General features: G+C 47.6%; 1 protein-coding gene across 2 annotated transcripts in view; it reads right to left on the bottom strand.

The window, feature by feature from the left end:
* Positions 1-20,076, bottom strand: part of CUEDC1 (CUE domain containing 1) — an 85,948-nt gene that overhangs the window by 56,590 nt on the left and 9,282 nt on the right. Inside the window, exon 1 of one of the 2 annotated variants that reach the window (XM_081272628.1) lies at positions 13,828-13,964. The exons of the other annotated variant lie outside the window; for it this stretch is intronic. The gene's annotated coding sequence lies outside the window, so the exon portion shown is untranslated. Of the gene's footprint in view, positions 1-13,827; positions 13,965-20,076 lie in introns of those variants that run through there. 2 annotated transcript variants of the gene reach the window in all.

The following is a 20,076-nucleotide window of genomic DNA, read 5'->3' as shown; positions in this document are numbered from 1 at the left end:
TCAATTCCCAGTACGGGAGGAAAAAAAAAAAACATACTAAAGAGGGACTGGCTTTATTTTTACCTTCAATTCATCAGTCATCTTCTTATTTTAGGGTTAGAATTAGGGAGCAAGAAAGTGAAACAGGGAGGGACACGTATGCAACACAATTCTTTGAATAAAAAAAATGAAGTCAGACTTTTTCTGACCCAAAGGATGACTGGCTGGCTGGTCTCACAACGAGATCCAGTTTCGCCAGTTAGGAATCACAACAGACATTTTCCATCACTGCTGAGTTTGCAGCTCTAGGGCTTTAACAAAATATATCTGAAGCAAATAGATGACATATAAAAACTCTGGAAATGGTCTACTTAAAATTATGATAAAAATTCTATGTCAGCTTAAAAATGTGTGAGAGGATCCAGTTTTTCAAAATTCCTTGTGGCAGTGAAAAAGTTTTAAGCCTGTTGCTTTACTTCCATGGAGCCTTGTTCAAGGACTATTGCTCTCTCACAGACAGACCCACTGGGCCACAGCTGTAGAAAGTTCTCAAAAGAAGGCAGAAGCACACTAAAAAATAAAAAATGAAACAAAACAACAACAAAAATCCCAATCAATAAATGGGCAAATGAAATAAGCAGACACTTCTCAAAAGAAGAAATACAAAATGGCCAACAAATATATTAAAAAAATATTCAACACCTTTAGCATTCAGGGATCTGCAAATTAATACTACACTAAAAGTTCATCTCGTTCCAATTAGAATGGCAATCATCAAGAATACAAATTACAATAAATGCTGGTGAGGATGTCGGGGGAAAGGAACACTTACACACTGTTGGTGGGGTTGTACATTCGTAGAACCACTGTGGAAATTAGTACGAGTACTACAGAGGTTCCTCGAAAGATGAGGAATGGAACCAACCATATGACCTGTTTATACCACTCCTTGGTATTGATCAAAAAGAACTGAAGGAGCGTGCTATAGTGATACATGCATACCTGTGTTCATAACAGCACAATTCACAGTAGCCAAGTCTGGAAACAGCCTAGGGGTCTGTCAAAAGATAAACTGATAAATAAAATGTATATACACACACACACATACAATGGTGTTTTATTGAGTCATAAGGAAGGACAAAAATGTGTCATTTGCAGGAAAATGGATGGAATTTGAGAGCGTTATGTTAGGCAAAATAAAGCAGATTCAGAAAGTCAAGGGTCCTATGTGGAAGGTAGAGAGAAAAAGAGAATAAAAAGAAAGCAGAAAAAAATAGAAATATTTTTTCATAAAAATAGAAGGAAGACCAGAAGAGTAGAGGAAGAAGACCAGGGGCAGGAAAGAGAGAAAAAGGAAGTACTGGGGAATGAAACTGACTGAATTATGTTACGTGCATGTAGGAACATGTCACAGTGAATCTCACTATTATGTATAATATATCAATAGAAATGAGATTAAATGTTTATATTTATTTATTTATTAGTTTCAGGTGGACACAATATCTTTATTTTACATTTATGTGGTGCTGAGGATCAAACCCAGTGTCTTGTGCATGCTAGACGAGCACTCTACCACTGAGCCCCAGCCCCAGCCCAGGTTAAACATTTTTAATTAAAGAGAGAGAGAAAGCATACAATAAGTACTAGATCTAGATCTAGATCCTGGGTATGAATTTGCTTCTGCTGCTTCTTAGCTGTGTTGATCTGAGTGAGTCCTCCAACCTCCTTGAGCCTCAGCTTCCCCATAAGTACACGAGTATAATACAAGCCATGTTTAAATTCTGATGATGCCGGGTGCAGTGGTGCATACCTGTGGTCCCAGGGACTCCGGAGGCTGAAGCAGAATTGCTATGTTTGAGGCCAGCTTTAGCAACTTATCCAGACCTTATCTCAAAATAAAAATAAAAAGGGCTAAGGGTGTAGCCTTGTGGTAGAAAGCCCCTGGGTTCAATTCTCAGTACTGAAAAACGAAAAAAAAGCCCCATCCTGGAGATGATGATGACATTAAATGAATAATAGAGGAGTGCATCAGCACAACAGCCCCAAATAGGTAGCCAAAAGCAAGGTTCTCTGGTTTGGGCCACTTTATGTCATTGGTCTGGCGGTGATATTAACAAGGGTCTTTACTGTGCACTCACCGTGTGCCAGGCATGGAGTGAGTGCTTCAAGGCCCCAGTGCATTTTGTTTTCCCCGCCGTCCTGAGTCAGGTGCCCTTCTGATTCCCGATTCACCAGCACAGAAAGCTTGTGTACTTACTTAGCTCACTCGGCTCTCAACTAAGAGCCCATGGGTCTGTTTGTTTCCGAACCCCAAGCTCTAGAAGCCTTTCTACTCGTGGCGCAGCCCTTCAACCAACAGCACACACATCAACTCATTAGCAAAGCAGGATCCTAGAACCTTGTCCAAACATATTGAATCAGTAGCTGCATTTTAGCAAAATCTATGAGGGATTCATATGCACATCCACGTTTGAGAATTGCTGCTCCAAACCATCAGTCCGGCAGGCTAACCATCCTGGTTTTATCTTGCTGAAGGTAATATTAGAATATTTGCTTTCTTCATGCACACAAACACAGCTGGCAATTAGAGCAAGCAAGATGGTTAGGGATTATAATAATCCATCAGTAACACACACCAAATGCATTCTTTAAAAAGGGTTAGGAAGATTCACACAAAACTGTCCTCATTGGTTTTCTCTGAGGAGTGATATGGAATGGAGGGTGGAGGGAATTAAAAGAAGCTTTATATTATTTGAAAATTTTCATAAAAAGATGTGGCTGTATATTGGTGATACAATTTAAAAGAAAAGTATGCTTTTATTTTATTTTATTTTATTTTTGGGTACCAGGGATTGACCCCAGGGGCACTCAACCCCTGAAACACATCCCCAGTCCTATTTTTTTAATTTTATTTTGAAACAGGGTTTCACTAAGTTACTTAGGGCCTTGCTAATTTGCTAAAGCTGGCTTTGAACTTGCAATCCTCCTGCCGCAGCCTCCCGAGCTGCTGGGATTACAGGTGTGTGAGAAAGCATGTTTTAAAACACAAGTAAGATCACTGGAAATGGATCGTATGAGCTCTGTCTACCCAAGGGGGTGTTGCCAGTATCTAGCCTTAGTCCCTAGAAGGCCAAAGTAGTCAACAAGGAGGTGTCAGTAAAACAAAAGCAGAGCTGTGCCTGGAGCTGGGAGACCCCAATTCAAGTCCAGGCTCTGCCCTTAATTTGCTGTGGAACCTCAAGGCTCTCAACCTGAGCCCATGTTTCCTCTGTTGAAGGAGAGGGGTCACCCGTCACCACCCTCGGCCCCATAGCGTGGGCACAGGAGCGAACAACACAGTGAAGTACATAAAAGGCCCTTGTGAACTGCACGGTGCTGTACAATGCCAAGTGCTTTCATGAAAAGAAGAGATGAAAAAAAGCAGTGAGACATTTACCCTCACTCATTCCATTCCCTAACACGGATATTCCATGACTTTATAAGGAAGACATACAGAGTAACCTGGATTTAGATTCCGTGGGAGCCTCAGGCTGATTTCCAAATCCTTATTCCAACTAAGAAGTTAGGTTTGGAAATAGTTCAAAACATGAAAAGAAAGGTCTATTTCTCAATGTCTGGCCTGTTTTCTTTGTGCTTCCCGCCTGGTCTTTCTGCAGGCTCACGGGTCCTCAGGAATTCCATTTGAGGGTTCTGGGTACCTCCTGCTGTACTCCACGTTGCTTTCTGTAACTCCTGACAGGTCACCATCTCCAGCACTGCCTCCCAGTTGCCTCTAGGTCTGTTCACTTCTGGCCAATGCCTCGATTCCCACTTTTAATATTAGAATTCAGATTTGCTCATGTGGGGGTGGGTGCAGAAGGATAGAGACTTGCTTGAACCCATAGAGTTAACTTAAAATAAATAGAGTTGGTTCGGGTTCTCTGGCTCCAAAGTCCATAATCTCTGTATAGCCTTGGGAAATACCTCCTTCCCTTCAGACTGCTCTGTCATTTGTCTGCAACTAGTCTGTCACTGATCTCACCCCTCCACTCCTCATTCTAAGAGACATGACTCTGAGGACTAAAAGCTGCTGTACTTTTCCTCGGACTGAACAATCCTAAGACTACATTGTCTGGAGGTATCATTGCAATTGATTCAGGAAAGAATCCCCAGCCAGATTTTCCAAGGAGAACCAGACCCAACTCAACCATCATGAGCATCATTATAGGAAAGTAATGCCAAATGAAGCCTTGGGGCAGACAATTCCAGCCCCACTAACTATGCCACCTTAGACAACTCAGTTCACCTCCTGGGCCAGTTTTCTCATGCAAAGACAGGGAGAGCACTAGTACCTCTCACATTTGGAATGCAGACAACAGACTAGGATAAAGTTCTTTGTGCACAGTAGGAGCTCAATAAAGAGCAACTATTACCATCATGATCATCCATATTTGAACCACCCACCCAAAACAGGGGTCTAAATCAGTTCTCCAGCCCAAGTGCACATTAGAACCACCTAGGGAATTCTTTTTTTCTCTTTTCAAAACCAAAGCCAGGTGGGCTGGGGTACTGGCTCAGCGGTAGAGAACTCGCCTATCATATGTGAGGCACTGGGTTCGATTCTCAGCACTGAATATAAATAAATGAATAAAATTAAGGTCCATCAACAACTATATATATATATATATATATATATATATATATTCCCTCCAGGTCTTATTCTCTGATTCTGATTTATTGGTCTGAACGTGGGTCCTAAGGAACTAGTATTTTTTTTTAATGGTACTAGGGATTGAACCCAGGAGAACTTAACCACTGAGCCACATCCCCTGGCTTTTTAAATTTTTTTATTTGAGACAGAATCTTGCTAAGGTGCTTAGGGCCTCACCAAGTTGCTGAGGCTGGCCTCCACCACTTGTAAATCTCTTACCTCAGCCTCCAAAGGTTGAGATTACAGGTGTGCACCACCACTCCTGCTGGAGACAGTACTTTTTTTTTTAGAGAGAGAGAGAGAGAAATTTTTAATATTTATTTTTTAGTTTTCAGTGGACACAACATCTTTATTTTATTTTTATGTGGTGCTAAGGATCGAACCCAGCGCCCCACGCATGCTAGGCGAGCACGTTACTGCTTGAGCCACATCCCCAGCCCAGAGACGGTACATTTTTAAGAAACTCTCCAGGTGATTCTGATGTGCACCAGCAGCTGAAAACTGTGGTCTAAATCAGCACCCCTCACCCTTTAACGTGCACATGAATTTTCTAGGGATCATCCCAGAATGCAGGTTCTGATTCAGTAGGTTTGGTATGAAGCCCTGAGAGTCAGCATTTCCAACTAGCACCCAGGTGATGTTAATGGCACTGGTCCCTGGCCTCAGGAAGAATGGTGCCCAAAACTCCAGGTTGTAGGAGGGTGGCTGGAAAGGTTACAGGATTCTTCTTCCTGCACAGTCTCAAAGGCCAGCTCTGTCAAGCCAGACTGCAGTGCCTGGAAGTCAACTCTGTGACCTTAGACTGGGGCACAAAGACCCAGAACCAAAGCCTGTCCCCAGATGACTCTCTTTGGTTTCTTGTTGGTTTTTTGGCCATAAGTGTAGCCACAAAGACACACTAGCAAAGTAGGAACTGCATTCATGCAAGTTGCCTTTTGAAGATCTCCAAGGGAGAAGTCGGAGGAAAGGGCCCTAGTTACTTTCACTCTCTTGAGCAGGCTGTAGGAGATCATGGCCTGACTTGGCAGGATGTCCCAGCCAGAAGGAGTTGGAACAATAGCAACTCTGGCCAGCCAGACTCCTCTGATCAGTCAAGCAGGAAAGCTTCCTGCCTGGACCTGGCTTGGTAAAGTCACAGTTGAAGGGACTCTAGGGAAACATGAACAGGGAGGGATCTGGGAGGGATCTGGGTGGGCCCTGCCTTTGAGGTTAGTACATTTTGTGACACTAATTGGGTACCTACTGTATGCCAGGCATTTTAAAACAATAACTTCATGGTAGGTACAGTGGTGCATGCCTGTATGCCCAGCAACTCGGGAGGCTGAGGCAGGAGGATCACACATTCAAAGCCAGCCTCAGCAAAAGCGAGGCACTAAACAACTCAGTGAGACCCTGTCTTAAATAAAATACAAAATAGGGCTGGGGGTGTGGATCAGTGGTCGAGTGACCCTGTATTCAATCCCTGGTACCAAAAAAAAAAAAAAAAAGAATTTCATTCGCCAGGCATGGTGCTGCACACCTGTAACCCCAGCTACTTGGGAAGCTAAGGCAAGAGAATTTCAATTTCTGAGGCCAGCCTGGGCAATGTAGCAAGATCCTATCTCAAAATAAAATAAAATAAAAAGGTCTGAGGTTATTATACCTCAGTGGTAGAGCATTTAGCATGCATGAGGCCCTGAGTTCAATCCCTGATACCAAAAAAAAAAAAAAAAAAAAAAAAAAAACAAAGAAGAAGAGGAAGAAATACTTTCATTTGATCTTCACATCAACTTTGCAATTCAGGGATGGCTGTTTTCATTGTACACTGAAAACTGAGGAAACTGGTTGTATGACGTCGGAGACTGACATTCAACAGGTACATGACAAGGGAACACACACAGGTCAGAGTTAGGATCACAATCTAATCCTGTCCAATTCCTTCTGGAAATTCTTAAATTCCTCAGTGACTCAATTTACCCTTTCACTGGGATAGAGAAAAAAGGGGAAAAGTGTTAAATCAACAGAACTGGCAGTGGCTTTAGGTCTCCCAAAATAAAGAATAAGGCTTATTATAATTATTATTAATCATTACCATCATCAAGTATAATTAAGAGATGCTGAGACAAAAGGTGGGTTGTCTATCCAGTGTTTAGGGAGGCTAGGCAAGACCCTGGCCCCAGGCCGTTTCCAGCAGACCTGTCCCTCTGGAAAGCTGGACACCACCTGAGGCCTTCAGGGTGAACACCAGTCTTTGGGAGAAAAGTCTGTCTGTGGGATTAATCAGAAGCCAAGCAATCCAATAGCTCAAGGAAGGAGGTGGCGTGAGTCAAAGCAGCACGCTCCTGGCACCTGAGCCACCACCTAGGCCCAACACTAGGAAAGCGACTCAGTCAATGTGCTGCTGGGCCCCAGGAGCCAATCTCAACCTGCATTCCATTACTCCACCTCTGCAAAAGCCACAGAAAGCTTTCTGAAGCAGTCAGAGGGCACTCAAATGAGTGTCCCCTCTAAGGAGTACAGAGCTGAGGGCAAAGAGGCCATGCTTGGAACCTCTGTCCCATGATAGCCCCAGACCTATCTGTACCATAGCCCGGTCTTTCTTCCTAGTGCCTTAGCAAGAAGGGGTCTTGGCAGAGGCCCCAGTCCTGGATTAATATTACACCTGCAGAACCCAACAAGTGGCTCCTGACTTTCATGCTCCATAAAGTTCTGAGGATTAAAATAGAGAAGTGTGTGATTGTAAGAGCCTGGGGGGAGACCAGAGTAAAGAATGGAGGAAATGCTTTACATTTAGCATAATTTTTTTCTTAAAAAATAAACTATTCAATTTTAAATGCTCATGTAGTATTACATGAAAAAAAGCTAGATTCAAAGTATGTAATCACAACTAGTTTCTTTTTTTGGTCAGTGCTAGGGATTGAACCCAAGGGTACTCTACCACTGAGCCACACCCCCAGTCCTAGTTTGTATTTTATTTAGAGACAGGGTCTCACTAAGTTGCTTAGTGCCTCCCTTTGCTGAGGCTGGCTTTGAAATCACTATCCTCCTGCCTCAGCCTCCCAAGCTGCTGGGATTACAGACGTGTGCCACTGTGCCCAACTATTTTTTTTTCCCTCAATTTTGAGACAGGGTTTTGCTAAATTGCCCAGGCTGGCTTTGAATTTGTGATCCTCCTGCCTCTGTCACGTGAGTTGCTAGGATTAGAGGCGGGTGCCCCCACATCCAATTCACAACAGGTTTTTGAAATCTATGTACATTTGAAGAAAACAAAAAATGAAGGGAAATACAACCAAATGCTACCAGGGGCAGTATTTTAATGATCACAGTGACCCATCTTTATTGGAAATGAAGCGTTTTCCAGTTTTTCTTTAATGAGCATGTAAACTACCCAGAGGTAAGAACAACGTGTCCTGGAGGAGTCAGGATGGAGACCTGTTGAGGTGGCCCAAACCCTCAGGAAGCCCGTAGCCGGGGAAGCGCAGCTGCAGTCCAAAGGCCCGGGAGCCCTGTTGTGGTCGGTCAAGGCCCTGGGGTGCCTTCCCCAGAGGCCCAAATTCTCCTGGGAACAAAACAAAAAGCCCATTCGCCTTTCAAGTGCTCTAAAAGAGTTTGGCAAGACACCAAAAAGAAACAGCGCAGTCAGGTGCTCTGCCCCAGGCAGAGGCAGAAAACAGCTGCCCTGCAGGGTCCAGCTTCCCTCGGAGACCCCCAGTACATGAGGATTCCTGCCTGTGCTGCCACCCCCCAGTACAGGGCCATAAAAGAGACCAGCTTCGCCATATGGGGCCCAGGAGCCTCCTGAGGACGACAGCATGAGGGAGAATGGCAGGTCCCCCACCACGTGCACATGTGAGGAAGGAAGGGGGTTAACAGACAGGAGCCACAGCAGCTGTCTCCAAAGAACACTAATTACCAGGGCTGTGCCGCCTGAGGGAGGCCTGGGACTGCCAGCAGAGGCCCCAGAGCTCAGGGCACTCATAGGCCACCTGTGCTTGGCTGCCTGCGGCTGGCCCTGGGGTGGCAGGAGGTCTGGCTGGGGCTCAGGGCCCCTTGTGCTTCCCCATGTGGGCAGGGAAGCCCCCGGTCCAGCTTCCTGTCCTCATCACAGGGTTAAGAGGCCTGTTCTGGGGGCCGGGGCTGGGAGGCCTGGAACACGGGGATAGCTAGAGAATTTCCTTCCCTGGAGACAATAAAGACCTCAGCATCTGGAACAGCTCAGCCCTGGAATAGGAAAAAGGGAGGTCGCAGCCCCTGGAAGCTGGAGAAGCAGGCAGGGTCCAGTGGCAAGGCAAGAAGGCAGTTCTCTAGCCTCTCTCACCACATCACCGAAGGTGCCCCTCCTGGCTGGCCTCTTGTGGTGGCATTCTGGCTGAGATACAGGACTGAAAAAGGCCACCCTTACAATGCCAAGGAGACAAGCACAGTAAAGTGCTGGCCCGGGAGGCAGAACTGCTGGGTCCTGTGCCTGTTCAATCCCCCTCTCCCGGAACAGGGTTAGTGACTCCCATCCCCAACTGCTGCACCAACCTGCTCACAGATCCACGTGTGGCTCTGTGTGGGATGGCATTGTGAAAAACCAGTCAACTGGGGCCGGAGTTGTGGCTCAGTGGCAGAGCGCTTGCCTGGCACGTGTGAGGCACTGGGTTCGATCCTCAGCACCACATAAAAATGAGTTAATAAAGTGAAGATAGTAAGAAAAAACTTTAATAAAAAATCAATTCTAAAAATAATGGAAGGTGATTCCTGGGTATCATTATAACTTGGGAAGTTTTGTTTCCTCTTAGGACAATACACAAATTAGAAGCAAAACCAGATGAGCGCATTTGTTATTTTTCCAAAGCACTCAAGCAAACGCCCTGAAACAGGGTTGATGGGGCTGCTTCAGGAACCCAAGAGATGGGCTCAGAGGCTGCCGCCTCGCTGGGCCTCCTGGGTCAGGGGGCAAAGGAAAACACACAACCAAAGAAACCAGGGAAGAAGTGAGGTGGTTAGAGCCCCACATCCTGGGAATGAGGCTGGGATGAAAGAGAGGCACAGCTGGGGGAAACGGCCCAGAGAACAGACCGGCAATTGTTCCTGGGACGGCTGGCCTTCGATGCACCAGGGGCTGGCATGAGCTTTGTGCGTTAATGTAATTAAGGGCCCTGTGGGGGCCAATGTTTGGAATCTTTTAACTCCCGCCATTCTCACAGCACAGCGGAGAGAGCAGAACACAGCACTGTAAGAGGTGGCGATGGGTTTCCAGGCAGCTCAGCTAAAAGAGGGCAGCAAGGGGTAGGCGGGCCTGGGCAGTGGGAGGCCAACCCCCATCGCAGGATGCCCGAGAGGCACTTTCTCCTCTTGTGCATGGTCCCCAAGGCCCCTGCCCCTCAGCCTAAGCCTTGCCACTGCCATAGCCCCAGTTAACATTCTCCCCAATAATTGGGGTTGCAGAGAGTCTGAAAGCCCAGGGAGCAAGAGTCAGAGTTAATTAAGGGAAGGAAAAATGTCTCTGCTCTTCTTTGAAGCTCCCCTCCTTCTCACACCTCCTGGCTTGGGCATCTAGTTTCAGAAAGCTCCCAAGGCGAGGTTCTCCATGTCTGGAGCAGAAAGAAACAACAGCACATGGACTTGCTGGACAGAGCAAGAGGTCAAGAGGGCTTCTAGAAACCTTGCCCCCTGGAACCCCAAATTTCCCAAAGGTATGGCAAGGAGTCCACCCCCTGCCCATTCAAAGGAGAGCCTCATCTTCACCTACAGTCCAGGTACCTGTTGCTCAGCAACAAAGGCAGGATGAGTTCCTGCTGCTACCAAGGTGGGATTCCCCCCGATGGCACGGGGACATTCTGTAGGCTAAACAACAATAAATGACACAATGTAAGCATTTTACAAACATCATCTCATCTAAACTCTTAACTACCCTATGTGTTAGGTATAGTTGTTACCCCACTTTACAGATGAGGAACCTGGGGCTTAGAGAGGATAATTAACGTATGGTACCCAAGGTCAACAAGCCAGCAAGCAGCAGAGGAAGGATACAAAGCCCAGTACCCTGACTCCAAAGCCGGTACACATATCCCCTGTCCTCTCCTGAGGGCCTCTCTGTCACTGGACAGCAGAAACAAGCCTCATGGAGCTTGCAGCCTGGTATGAGGTTCTTAGCTGAGGGTCTGTGAGGTTTCTGGGAGACTTGTGGCACCCCTGTGAAATCGAATGCCCAATTTAATATGTTTGCGTGTGCCTGCGTTAAGGTGGGAAGAGCTTCGAAGTTCTCTGTAGACTATCAAAAAGGGTCTGGGACTAGAAAAAGGGTTAAGTACCAAGGGTCAATTTATAAGTATCCCCAATGTCTTGCTAAGTTGATTCTAGAACACAGATCTTCTGACTTGAGTTGAACCCTCTACTTTTTCGCTTTACCTATTTCCTCTCCTAACAAGAGAGCAGTCTGAATTCCTCTAGAAAGGGAAGGCATACTAGCCTTTGAGAATTTTGGGCAACTGACTTTGAAAACCCACCAAGCCTGTTAGTATATCCAGGAGGTATACTAGGTGGCAGGAGGGAAAAAGTTAACAGCCAGGTCCTGTGGAATTAAAGGATTTCCTACTTCTTTCCAACGCTTAAAACCAAGTTCCAACATCGTTACCAATTCTGGTCCTGGGTTTTTCTTAGATCTACATAGAGAAAAATTTATTCTGAAGCCCCCAAACTATCAGAAATTAGCAGAAAGGAACAAGTTTCTGTTCTAAACTAATTTGCTACCGTTTTAAAGATCACAGGATATCCTTTAGCTGAAGCTATCTTTCTCATTTTCAGATGTTCCAAGACAGTACACAATCACAATGATGCTGCTGCCAACATTTGATCCCCAGTATTATCAAGCACAAATTCTGTGTGCTGGGCTCCAATGCTCTACTCACCTTACCCTAGGGGGCAGAGGCATTATTATCTCCAATTTCAAGATGACCAAATTAAGGAGCAGAGAGGCTAAACAGCCGCCCAAGTATACACAGCGAGTACATGGCAGTGCCAGGATTCAAATCTGCATCTATTTGACCCCAAAGATAGGGTTCTCAGCCAGGGCCATTAAAAGTGCATCTGTAAACCACCCACAAATGGTTAGTTGTTGGTCGTTGGCAAAATTAGCATAGGAAAAGAAAGTAGGGAAGAATTCAAAAACCTTTCTAGCAAGTTGGCTGTAGCACAACATCCAAGCACATGACCTGCAGACTTGCCTCCCTGGTAGGATATACGGTAATTCAGATGTTGTCAGACTCACATGAACTGCTCATTGGTCCCTCAACAAATTGGGGGGAAAAGATGTCTTTCAACTCAGTCTAAAGCCAGAGGCATGTAAGATGCTCAGACGAGCCCTCAGCTATCCTTCAGCGTCCAAAGGATTCTACTATGCACATGAATCACCTTGTTAAAATGCATTCCTATTCCATGCCCCCACCCCACTCCTCTCCACCCAACCACATCCTTCCTTATCTCCAAATTCTGCTGGAAACACATCCCCAGAAGGTCTGGTCCAGGCACAAGAGCAGGGGTTTCCCATCTTGGCCACTATAGATATTTTGAGTCAGATGGTTCTCTGTTGGGGGTGGGGGGCTGTCCTGTACCTTGGCAGATACTGAAAAGCATCCCTGGCCTCTACCCCCAAATGCCAATAGCATCACTACTCCCAGCTCTGACAACCAGAACCTACTCAGACCTGTCAATGTCTCCTTAGAGGCAAGATTGTCCCTGTTTGTGATCCACTGCACTAGAGGGGATGGTTCTTCACCTTGGGGCACATTAGAAGCACCTGGGGGCACCTATAATCTTAGGTATGTTTGGCCCCACCCCACACAGGCAGAATCAGCTATTCTAATAGGCAGCAAGGGAAGACCACTGCAGGCAAGTACTCTCTGGAGATTTTAGACCTCTGTCTGATCCAAGCTTCTACAAGTAAACAGAAATGCCTGTCACTTTAGATACTCTAATGCTCTTCTAACGTGTTGGTTGGCTCCTCTGTTAGACCAGATCTCTCCAGATGCAGGAACTGTATCTGATTTTCCCTCGCCCACAACCCCCATTCCCGCATAAAACCCAATGTAGTGCCTGCCTCTTATTTTTGCACATCAAAAAAAGTTCATAAATGCCCTCCACCCAAATTGCAGATGAAGAAACCACTTTAAATAGCACCAACTCACTCAGATGCAGCACGTTACAAGGAAGAATTACAAAGGGAGGAAGAGACAGGAGAGATGGTGCAAGAGAACCCAGCCACCTGATTTGGGTCTGAATGTCCAACCCCTGATTGAGACTGTTCATGCTGTTCCCTGGGGTGGGCATGGCTGGAGTCCCCACCTCTGCTTACCTGGCCTCTGGATACTCATGTTTATGAGTCACCACCCCTCTGACCAGAATGGAGGGCATGAGGCTGGGGTCATCAGCAGTGAACTCCAGTCTAGCAGACCAGATGCTACCTTCCTCAGGCTGACTTGAGGATTAGTGAACACAGGCCCCGGCCAGCTCCTTTCTGGGTCCTGCTTCTGGGCTGGGATCTTTTCCCATACCTCCCTCAAGGGTCCCCAGGAGCAACGGGGACCTGACTGAGAGGTCAGCCCAGCGTTCAGACACACACAGTCACCCTACATGGAGGCTGCCCCTGCCCACCACCCCTTCAGACAAGACTAAAGAGAAACGGAGCATCAAAGCAGGGTATCTTGGTGCGGACGTGGCTCTTCCCTGAGAAGTCGCAGTGCACTCATCAGTTGCTCATTCACCAGGAGACAGAGAACACCTCACATGTGATCTAGGCGCTCAGAGAGAGGACATGCCCTCCTTACTGACTGCCACATTCGGGCACCTTAAAGACAAAAGGTTGAGCAGGGGAATTCAGGGACCAAGTTTCCCCAGAGACAGCAATGACTCTCCAAGTACCCACGATCAGCTTTCTTGCTAACGTTCGCTGGCTAATCCAGAAGAATGCAAATTGCCACTGTGGTCACCTTACATTTAATGAATGGGTTAGTGTTCTTTCTGGGATGTTACTTATTTGGTATTCAGTGCCAACAGGATGAGCAGTGCTTAAAGCTCTGCTTCAGGTGGCCCTGGCCAGCTTGCCGAAGTCATGCAGGGCAGAGGGCCTTCCACTCCGAGGTGGCCAGAGTTGACAATGATCTTTCTTCCCTCCCCTCAATTACACACACACTCACAGCCTGTTGCCTAGAGACGGAAGCATTCCTGGTGCTTACTCTTCTTTTCAGTCCTCAGAAGCAGGAGCTCTGGAAACAGGGGCCTCCAGGAAATATGCCTGGGGCCAGGGGGAAGGGGGAAGCCCGCCCCATCCCCGCTGCCCTCCCTGTCCTCCCTGTCCTCCCCAGGTTTGAAAGCCCCAGTAGGCTGGAACTGAAGGGCTCCCACAGGGAACAAGGCCCCCTTTGAAAGCCTGTGTTTACCCCAGCTGCCTGCAGCCAGGGGTTGCTATGGCCACAGTCCACCTTTGCCAGCCAAGCCTAGGCAGACTGGGGCCTGACCAGTGTCAGCACCCACACACCCCACCTTGAACCCCTTCTAATGGACTCTACTAACCCCACAACACCCCTGTCCTGGACCCTCACTACTGCTGGAAGCTCCCCAGGCTGAAAACATAAGCCTGGAGAGTAAAAGGGACCTGCCGGAGAAAGTCCAGGGCTGCCTCCCTCCAGGGTCCCTGAGAGAAAGACCAGGCAACTCAAGTAGCCGGGCTGGGGAGGAGATGCTGGCCAGGTCTGCACATGCCTCCCCAGGAACCACCCTGCCCCCTGGGCAGCCACTGGCCCAGCTGCTGATGGGAATGACTTATTTATGTAATTCATTATCACTGTGTCCTGGAGCCAAGCGGGATCTGGCAGAGGCAAGACCTCAGCCACTGAGGGAGGAGAGGGAGGGACTCTCCTCCCCGCCTCAGCCTGAACCAGGCAGCCCAGCTGCTGCTGCTGCTGCTGGAAACTGCTGGGGCCTCTCTGCCCAGGGACAAAGGTGGGAAGCCGAGGTCTGGCAGTGTGGGCTCCACTGGGCTCCTGAGCCAGAAGGCCCCTGAACAGAGGCCCTCCTTGGCTCCCCAGATCTCCCTAGGCCCTTCCCCCTAAGGAGGCAGAGAGCAGAGGCTCTGAATAATTCAGCCCTCAACTGCTTGGTGGTCAGAAGGGCTTCTTCATTTATTTTTTAACTCTGGGCTCTGCAGTTGCAGGACCAGAAGCACTCTAATCCCAAACCTGAGGCCTGGTGGGAGAGCCAGCACCCAGGATCTTGCAGAGTCATCCCTAAAGGCTCCAGCCAAGGGGCAGGGAAGCAGATGGGGGAGGGAGGAGAGATGGTCAGCACTGGCTCCTGGCTCAGAGGTTGTGTCTCCACCTGAGTGTGGACAGCTCTGAAAGAACCGGATTAATAGGAAGACCTGAGAAGCAGCGTGGACAAGGCCCAAATCCCTCCATTGGCAGGCTCTCCACGCCTCCCTGCTCCCCCTCCAGCTTCCTGTCCTCTCTCAGGGCTTCTTCTTGCACCTCCAACCCCAAATAGACCTCCAAGTGTATTTTCACTTGTGAAGGGCCTGAGCGCTGACTACCTGCCTATAGAGATCCCTGGAATTGGCATGGCCACGGTTTCTATTAATAATATTACTTAATATTTTGCCGGGAACTCAGTCATGTTATCCTCACACCACCTTATCTGAGGTCGGAAAGGAAACTGAGACTCAGGGAGTTAAGAAATCTGCCCTGGTCACACAGCTGACAGGCAAAGAAGAAGGATTCAAACCCAGCCATCCCACCCCAGCCTCCACGCCCGCACCCGCATTTGTTTGGACATAGGCTGCCCGCACAGAGTCTGCAAAGGACAGAACTAACTAACCCAGAGAGGAGGCTTGCTCATAGGTACACAGCCAGTTGGGTCAGTGTGGGGACAAGGACTGAAGTGCTAAATCCGGGTTAACATCCCTTCCACGTCACACAGGTTCAACCATAGAAGCATTTGTATTCGTGTAGGTGAGAGATACACACTTACTCCCTCTTTTATGATGTTATGCTCTAACAGCCCATAAACCTAGCTGAACCCTTGGCAACAGCTGGGCTGGCCTAACCACTCCCTCCCATACCCATTTCCTGACCTTCCAACAAACAACTCCTCTATCTCCACCAAGAATTTTATATTCTGGTTTACACCATTATAATCCCTCCTACGCCCTTTTAGGGCAGTGCAATCTCCAAATTTCCTAACAAGAGGTCCCACACCACCATACCAGTTCATATGTAAGCAGCTCCTTACAGTGTTCAAAACTTCTAGAGACGTTATCCAACCAACCCAACAACCCTTGGACCAGCTAAGCATGGCCAGGTTTCTGAGGTGTCTGCCCAGCTCACATCCTTTCTGTGAGGACTGGCTCCACCCCCATTCACAGAGGAAGACCCTCAGTGCCATGGGGGTACTATAGGACCATGTTTCCTAGCCATAGCTAATTGAACCAGCAGTAGAAGCTGACTCAATCTAGCCAATCAGATACTCCCCCTGGAAATTCAAATCAAAGTTCAGACACTTATTTTGTCTCTGATGGTTACTAGAAAGAGGATGGGTCTACTTGGGAGCCAAGGGACCATGACATCTGACACATGTCCACAAAAGCAGTGGCATCCTGCAGGTGCATCAGAAGCACCGAGAGCAGCTGCCTTCATCCCAAGCACCCAGGAGGCCAGCTGCATTTCCTGTCCTTGATTCTTCAATTCCCCCATGGCTTCAAGTAGCTGGTTTCTGTTCCTTACACCCAGTCAAGCCTGAATGGAGATGGCTGGTCTTACTATCCCCATGTACAAAGGAGGAAAGAGACTCCAGAAATGGAGTATGTGAATATCGCATGACCAATGTGCGATCACAGAGCAGTTATAAAGCCTGCCCTTCAGGGGCACCTCTTGCCTCCTTCCTCGGGCCAAAGGGAGGGGCAGGTATTCCCTTCCTGTCTGGGATGCTCCAGTGTGATAAGGCCGGGGAGAAACACAGAAATCCTCTCCTTTGGAACTGTGAAGACAGCCCTCTGCTCCTCTACAGGAGCATGTCCTAGCTTCCCTCGAAGCGAGGTCCATGCCATGTGGCTAGTTCTGGCCAGTGAAGTGAGAGCGACAGGTAGTGTCCTGCCAAGGCAGTTCAAATCCAGGATGCTGCCCTTCCCTTCCTGCAGTCCCCTTGAAGACTCCATATTCCAGGAGGACTGACAACAGATGGAGAACTGCCTCAGCCCTTCAGAACTCCCGTGAGCTAAAGACAAACCTTGACTGTGTCAGGCCCCCAGGAAGCAGGGTTTTGAGTGCTCCTGTGGCACAGTCTGGCCTCTCTTTTTGAGGGAAGCACAAAAATGACCCTCACATGCCCTTCAGCACATCCTGCTCTGCAGGATGCTGCATTCAATTGGCTAATGTTCACCTGTGTAGCAAGTATTTCTGGAGCATCAGTGCCAGATGTCATAATGGGTACAGCCAAGGGCACAGTACTAGGGGGAAAAAAACAAAAACACCCCAATAGCTACCCTGAGGAAGCTCCCTCTGTGTTGACCCATAGGCCCCACTGGGGACTCAAAGAAATAGTTCTCAAGTGCAAAAGCAGAGCTTCCACAGGACCCCTGGCTGACAGAGTCCTGAGATATGCCAAGTTACAGGAGGCAAAGACAGCGTGTCCCAAGGACTCCAGGAAGGTGGCAGCCAAGAGCAGTTCACACCAGGGTTTCCCACCCTGGACTCCACCTCTCCCAGCCTCATGGCTGTGGCTGCAAAGTGCTTCCCTGGCCCTGGGCACAGGTCAGAGAGGGAAGACATCAAGGAAAAGTTGTCAAGAGAGTATGAGGCTGTAGAAAATGGGAACAGCGAAAGACACGGTGCATCTGCCTCTACCCTCCTCTGCAACAGAAGGAAATTCTTCTTCTGGGATCATCTCCCTGCTTAATTTTTAAGTGGAAAGGTCCTCAACTTCTGAATTTTTCCCCCATCAACCCACATAGCTGAGAATTGACCAGAGAAGTCATCACTTTGTCAAGTGTCTAGCTACATAGTCTCCTTTTCTTATGCCAAAAGCTAGTTAAGAAGAGGAAAAGTTAGGCAGGCAGGGTCACTGTAGACAGTCGTGCAGGCTGTTGGCTGCACAAGGTGCCCCTCCAGAGGAGCCAACAGAGCAGGAATCCAGCCCACACTCTGCTTACCAGGCTGTGGGCCCTGGAGGAAGGGACCTTCTTCTAATTCACCCCACGTGGTCTGCTCGGGCTTCTCCATAAGGAGTGAAGAAGCTCGGGGATGGGTACATAGAAATTTACTATATTAGACACTCTACTTTTGTGTAGGTCTGAAATTTATCACAACAAAAGATTAAAACAACAACAACAAGCGATCCCATCCAGTAAGTGTTACTTGGACAAGTTACTCAGGCTCAGTTCCCAGATCCCAAAAGATAATAATCCCTGGCTCTTCGAGCGGGTGTAGAGACTAAATTAAATTGCACAAATAAAATGCTTGATACAGAATTTGTCCTCTTCCAAAAGGGAGCTAATAACTGTAGCTGCTGCTGATGGTCGGGGCAGGAAGAAAACAGGCAAACAGGAGGAAAGGGACACTGTCAAGAAAAGTAAGCAGACATGCATGACCAGAGATCAGAGTCTGAAAAAAGGACCATCTTATTAACGTTCCTAATTGAGCCTGGGGCCCTGGCTGGGCTGAGATTTCTCATGCATGCACTCCCTCCTTGGCAGTATTCAGGTCCCCTGGGGAGCCCCAGCCTGGGCTCAGAATCCACGCTAAGGTCACTGGCCTACAGAAAGGTCATGAAGAGTGGCCCAGCAAAGGTTGTGCTCCCATCCTCCCAGCAAACCTGAGGTGGGCTGGCCAGGCTGGAAGGCCCATGGCTGGAGTCCTGGAAGAGAACCAGACGTCCCCACAGATGTCCCAGGGGGTCAGTCACAAAGAGGACCCTGGGTATGAGTGATCATTCACATCCAAGAAAGTCCAGAACTATTTTCAATTGTTTAGTCTTATGGGATACATTTTTATGCTAATGTCTTCAACATGACCATGGCTGAGGATGAATTTCACCAGCAGTCTACTTTTAAAGACGCATCCCCTCTGTGTATCCCTTTAAGGCCTAAGGTCCCAGAACCTCACCAGGATGAAGAGGGCTGAGGGCGGCAGTGACGGAAGCTGGAAACCCTTCTGAAAGCCCCTGGAGGGACCCCACCCTTGGTACAAGCCACCAGGAACCTGGTACCCACCCTAAGAGGCAGGTATAGAAGGCTCTGGCTTCAGTCAAATGCCCTGTCACTTGGCTGGCGCGCTCTCTCTCTCTCTCTCTCTCTCTCTCTCTCTCTCTCTCTCTCTCTCTCTCTCTCGGTCCCCCCTCTCTCTCACGCTCTCTTTAAAAAAAAAAAAAAAAAAAGGTTTCCAGGAGCTGGGGATGTGGCTCAAATGGTACCGCGCTCGCCTAGTATGCATGAGGCACTGGGTTCGGTTCTCAGCACCACATAAAAATAAAGATATTGTGTCCACCTAAAACTAATATATATATATATATATATATATATATATATATATATATATATATATATATATATATTTTAAAAAAAGATAGGTTTCCAATAAAAATGGGATAGGAGGGAAGGGGATGTGCAGCTTTGAAAGCCACAGGCATGCAATCCCTCCCAGCAGATAGTAAAAACCCACCCAGAAAATGTCCTCTGTCCCTGATGAATCTCCTCAGCTCTGTCCCAAACTTAGAAACAGCTGTTTCACTATAACTCCAAAATAAGCTCTCAGATGCTCTGTCTCCTCGTTCCAACACTGTGATCTGTACACTTAATCTGCCTGCAGGCTCAGTTTATCCCTCCCTCAGCTTGTCCAGTAAGAAGAATAACAGTCACAGAAGAATCGCAACACTACAGTGTTACAGAGCACTCTGGTGAACACACAGACCTAGTTGCCGAATTTTTGAGTTCAAAGCCTACTTCCTCAGCTAACTAGTGGTATGACCTTAGGCAAGTTCACTTAATCTCTGGGTGCCTCAGTCTCCTCCTGTGTAAAGTGGTGGTAATACTATCTCCTAGAAAGTTGATTAACTCCATTAATATTCCTACATGCTTAGGCAACTGACTGGCGTGCAATAAGCATGCAATAAATATCAGCTGTTATTACTAGACTGTTACAACAATCCTGTGCAGTTGGGATCATGATTTGCAGCTCTATTTAACAGACGTATTCAAAAGTCCCTTGCTGTAATGGGGTAAAACCGTAGGCTAGCCTCAAGAAAAGTACAAATTAACAAGTTAAGTGACCTGCCCACACAGCAGAGCTAAGACTAGATCTCTGGTCATGGACTTTAATTTGCACGCTCACAAATTTCACACTATAACACGCTCCCTCCTTCAGGCGTGGAAACTTGAGCCGTCCCATGGATCTGCATCC

This window comes from Spermophilus citellus, assembly GCF_964194105.1.
Source record: "Spermophilus citellus genome assembly, chromosome: 17".
Classification (NCBI taxonomy): Eukaryota; Metazoa; Chordata; class Mammalia; order Rodentia; family Sciuridae; genus Spermophilus; species Spermophilus citellus.
This window is presented reverse-complemented; position numbering and strand designations above follow the sequence as displayed.